Source organism: Rattus norvegicus, chromosome 15, assembly GCF_021556685.1.
Source record: "Rattus norvegicus strain SHRSP/BbbUtx chromosome 15, alternate assembly SHRSP_T2T, whole genome shotgun sequence".
In the NCBI taxonomy this organism is placed as follows: Eukaryota; Metazoa; Chordata; class Mammalia; order Rodentia; family Muridae; genus Rattus; species Rattus norvegicus.
Genome location: NC_141548.1, coordinates 70,326,626 through 70,332,500, shown reverse-complemented (window position 1 = coordinate 70,332,500; position 5,875 = coordinate 70,326,626).

The following is a 5,875-nucleotide window of genomic DNA, read 5'->3' as shown; positions in this document are numbered from 1 at the left end:
TGCTGTTCAATATGTTTTATGGAATCAGTTGGTAGAGTAGAGTTAGATGTCAAGATAATATTTGAACAAGGAAAAAATATAAAAGCCAACCATTTCCCAGTCAGGGCTTTGTGCTTTTTACAAAGAATCTCGCCATTCAAAGCCATGATGTATTATGGCTAGAGTTCATCCTTCTATTTGTTTCCCCAAAATAGAGTTTATTCTAGATTTATGTAAACCTAAAACCAGTTCACAAAAGAGGAAGTAATATATTGGTTCTTTACTGCAAAGAGCAGTAATATACATTAAAACTGTAAATGCTTTTACATGAATAGTTGCCATATCCTGAAAATAACTGTAATTTCTAAATATACAGTAACATGCTCTTAACTAAATATTACTAAACTTGGCCTTTGTTTTATTTTTACAGATTGAAAAATCAATCATATTGATGAAACTATAAGAAATGTGAATAGGCCATAGTCTGGAATGCCTTTAATCTCAGCATTAAGGAGACAGAAGCAATTGGATATCTGAGTTCAAAACCAGCTTAGTCTAGAGTAAATTTCTGATATAACTTATATTTTAATCTTTATTATATATATGAATATATATATATATATATATATATATATATATACTAGTGTATATCTGTGTGTGCCTGTATGTGTTTGCATGTGTGGTGATCAGAGGACACCATCCAGGACAGCTAGAGCTATATGGATAAAACTTGTCTGCCCCGACCCCAAAAAATGAAGAAAGAAATAAGACAAAAATAAATCTAGGAGATATCTGAGCATATTTGATAGAATAGTAATACTTACGTGGTTAATGGACTTATTCTTTTCTGTCTTATTTACTTAAATTTAGAGCTGTTTTTACTGTATTGATAACTTATAGCTTAGAAATGATTGAAGTTCAGATACTTTTAGCTCACTCTATGCAAGCCTCCCACTTAAATTACTTGTTGAGATGACTGTTTCCCATATTCCACATTATACCCACACCCCAATACACACCCCTCCCTCTGTCTACGCCCCACATCTACTCTATTTCCTTTTCACAGTGAGATTCAGGCATCCCACCTGAGCTCTGCTTGTTACCTCACTTATCTGAGCCTATGCATTATAGTATAGGTATCCTTTACCTTACAGATAATATTAACTTCTAAGTGAGTACATACATATTTATCATTCCAGGTCTAGATTACCTCATCTAGGATGATATTTTCTAGTTTTTTTCAATTTGACTGCAAATTTCATGTCATTTCTTTTTATTACTATTTTTATTTATTTACATTTCAGTCATTCTGCCCCTTTCAGTCCCCCCTTCAACATTTCTTCATCTCATTCCTATAAGATGAGTAAAGCTCCATTGTGTCAATGAACCACATTTCCTTTGTGCATTCTTTTTTGAGGGGCATCTAGATTGTTTCCAGTTTCTTGCTACTATGAACATAGTTGAACATGTGTCCATGTGATAGGATAGAAGGTCCTTTGCTTAAGTGCCCAGAAGTGGTATAGCTGGGTCTTGAGGTAGATTAATCCCCAATTTCATGAGAAATTACCATATTAATTTCCCACCTGGCTGTACAAGTTTGCACTCCCATCCACAGTGGAAGAGTATTTTTGTTGCTCCACATTCTTACCAGGTTGAGCTGTCAGCTACGGTTTTGATGTAGCCATTCTGGCAGGTGTAAGATAATCTCAGAGTTGTTTTGATTTGCATTTCCCTGCTGGCCAAGGATGTAGAACATTTTTAAGTGCTTCTCAGACATTTGAGATTCTTTGTTGAGAAATCTCTGTTCACATCTGTACCTCATTTTTAATTGTATTGTTTGGTATGTTGATCTCTAGTTTTTTGAGTTCTTTATATATTTTGGATAATTGGCCTCTGTTAGATGTGGAGTTGGTAAAAAAATTTTTTTTCCATTTTGTAGGCTGCTGTTTTGTCCTATTGACAGTATTCTTTGCCTTACAGAAGATTTTCAGTTTCATAGTAAGTTCAGTTTCTGTTAATCTCTGAGTCTCTCTCTCCCTGTCTTTCTGTATAGGTCTGACTTGGTATCTCTGTCCATGTCTCTAACTAGGTCTGCCTCTGTCTGTGTCTTGGTCTCTCTCTCTCTCTCTCTCTCTCTCTCTCTCTCTCTCTCTCTCTCTCTCTCTCTCTCTCTCTCTCTCCCACATTGAGAGGCAGCCTCTTTATACTCACCCCCCAATCAATCTCTCTCAGGTGATATTTGCTACAGAGTATGACCTTTTAACATTCTTTGTTCCCAATGCACCAAGGTCCTTCTTCCGCACAAATCCTAATAACCACCCCAATTCCAATGTACAGAAACCAGCATAAAAACACGATCACATTAAATCAACATAGGTTAGGCACAAGGAAAGGACCTTAAAACAGGCTGTATGAATACTATAGCGGGAATGAATAAAAGAAATAATATGAATTAGGGAATGAATGAATAAAGGAAACCCTTTAAAGAATTCAAGAAGATACAAATAGGAGAAGGAAAAGAGTAAAACTGTTCAAGACCTGAAAGGGAAATATAATCAATAAAAAGGCCAAACTCATATGATTTTTGAAATGACAAATTTAGATTTTGAAGTGGAACCATAGAAGCAAAGCTCACCATCTTCAAAGAGACAGAATAGAGAATCTCAGGGACCTAAGATACGAAAGGAAAATGTATGTCTCAGTAAAAAAAAAAGGTAAATATAAATAGCTTTGAAACCAAACATTCATGAAATCTAGGACACTATGAAAACATTAAGAATAATAAGAATTTAGAAAGATGAATAAACCCAGTCCAGTGGCCTAAAAAAATCATAGAAAAGTTTCCCCTAACTTGTACACAGAAATTACTCTCAAAGTTCAATAGCATGAAAATCACAATATTGGACATATATATGTATATAAATCATGCATCCTTGAAGCCTCCTTGTTATTTAGCATCTCCAAGTCTGTGCGTTAGACCATGATTATTTTTTACCCTATAGTAAATAATCACTTACAAAAGAGTAAATAGCATGTTTATCTTTCTGGGTTTGAGTTCCCTCAATGAGGATTTTTTTTCTAGTTTTATCCATTTGCCTGAAATTCTCATGATGCTCTCTTTTTTTCATCTGAATAAAACTCAATTTAGTAAATATTGTACATTTTCTTTATTCTTTGCTTGAGGGATATCCAGGTCATTTCTAGTTTATGGACCCAGAGGCTGGACAACCCAGAGACCTAAAATAGACCCAAACAAAGTTGACAAAAAAATGTCAATGAAATTTTCCCTAATGCTATCCTGCTATACTCAAAGATTGGTGCTTAGTCCAATTGTCATAAGAGAGGTTTCCTCCAGTCACTGATGAAATGAGATGCAGAGACCCACAGGCAAATATTAGAGAAGAGTCGAGGGCAACACAAGAAAACCCACAAAAAAAGCTAACCTGGCCCACAGGGCGTGAAAGAGACTTAATCTGCAGAGAACCTAAATGTGTTTAACCTAGGCCTCCTCTGCATACATGTTACAGTTTTCTAGCTTGGTTGAGGGGCATTTAAATTGTTTTCAGTTTTTGCACTCAGAAGCCATATAACCCAGATACCACGTGATACTCTTAAGAGTGTGGGTAGTCCCGTCTCTCTCATATCTTTTTGCTTATTTGGAGGACATTTTTTCCTCCCACTTGGTTGCCTTTTCTGCCTTAACATGAGGGAATGTACCTGATCTTATTGAAACCTGATATACCATGTTTGTTTGATATACCTAGGAGGCTTGCCCTTTTCTAAAGGGAAATGAAGGAGGGGTAGATGTTGGGAGGGTAGAGGTGGGATGAGTGGTTGGGAGGGGAGGAGGGAGGAGAAGCTGCGGCCTGGATGTAATATATGAGAGAATGAATGAATGCATGTATGCATGAATGAATTGATTAATTAAAAAAAGAGAGAAGTTTTTGCAGATACTCATTAAATTATTCCACAAAAGAAAAAAAAAAGAAATTCATCTAATGAGGCCATAGTTACCTTGATACCCAAGTCACATAAAGATTCAACAAAAAAAGTGAATTATGTGTTCTGTGCATCTAGGGTAATTCAAGCATTTGCGCTAACCAGAGCTTCCAGGGACTAAGCCACTACCCAAAGACTATACATAGACTGACCCTGGGCTCCAACCTCACAGGTAGCAATGAATAGCCTAGTAAGAGCACCAGTGTAAGGGGAAGCCCTTGGTCCTGCCAAGACTGAACCCCCAGTGAACCTGATCGTTGAGGGGAGGGCAGTAATCGGGGAAGGATGGGGAGAGGAACACCCATATAGAAGGGGGGTAGTTAGGGGGATGTTGGCCCAGAAACCGGGAAAGGGAATAACAAACGAAATGTAAATAAGAAATACTCAAGTTAATAAAGAAAAAAGGAAAAAAATTCAAAAAAGTGAATTATGAAGAAATATTCCTTATTATAATAAATGCATTCAGCATATTAACTGAAAAAAATCACAAAATTCTGTATGGGAGTGGATGTGGAGAACTGGGTTTGACTGTGGGAGGGAAACCATAAAGAGAATATATTATGTGAAACAAATCTATCCTTTATAAAAGATATCAAAATTAAGAAAGAGGAAGAAAATATTTAAAAGATAATTTTGAGTTCCCTCTTTGTATTCAATTTTTTTTTTCTTCTGAGAAATTTATTTAGGTCTATTGTCCAGTTTTTTTTTCTTTTTTTTTTTTTATTAACTTGAGTATTTCTTATATACATTTCAAGTGTTATTCCCTTTCCCGGTTTCCGGACAAACATCACCCTCCCCCCTCCCCTTCCTTATGGGTGTTCCCCTCCCAAACCTCCCCCCATTGCCACCCTCCCCGCATAGTCTACTTCACTGGGGGTTCAGTCTTAGCAGGACCCAGGGCTTCCCCTTCCACTGGTGCTCTTACTAGGATATTCATTGCTACCTATGGGGACAGAGTCCAGGGTCAGTCCATGTATAGTCTTTAGGTAGTGGCTTAGTCCCTGGAAGCTCTGGTTGCTTGACATTGTTGTACTTTTGGGGTCTCGAGCACCTTCAAGCTCTTCCAGTTCTTTCTCTGATTCCTTCAACGGGGGACCTATTCTCAGTTCAGTGGTTTGCTGCTGGCATTCGCCTCTGTATTTGCTGTATTCTGGCTGTGTCTCTCAGGAGCGATCTACATCCGGCTCCTGTTGGTCTGCACTTCTTTGCTTCATCCATCTTGTCTAATTGGGTGGCTGTATATGTATGGGCCACCTGTGCGGCAGGCTCTGAATGGGTGTTCCTTCAGTCTCTGTTTTAATCTTTGCCTCTCCCTTCCCTGCCAAGGGTATTCTTTTTCCTCATTTAAAGAAGGAGTGAAGCATTCACATTTTGATCATCCGTCTTGAGTTTCCTTTGTTCTAGGGATCTAGGGTAATTCAAGCATTTGGGCTAATAGCCACTTATCAATGAGTGCATACCATGTATGTCTTTCTGTGAGTGGGTTAGCTCACTCAGGATGATATTTTCCAGTTCCAACCATTTGCCTACGAATTTCATAAACTCGTTGTTTTTGATAGCTGAGTAATATTCCATTGTGTAGATGTACCACATTTTCTGTATCCATTCCTCTGTTGAAGGGCATCTGGGTTCTTTCCAGTTTCTGGCTATTATAAATAAGGCTGCGATGAACATAGTGGAGCACGTGTCTCTTTTATATGTTGAGGCATCTTTTGGGTATATGCCCAAGAGAGGTATGGCTGGATCCTCAGGCAGTTCAATGTCCAATTTTCTGAGGAACCTCCAGACTGATTTCCAGAATGGTTTTACCAGTCTGCAATCCCACCAACAATGGAGGAGTGTTCCTCTTTCTCCACATCCTCGCCAGCATCTGCTGTCACCTGAGTTTTTGATCTTA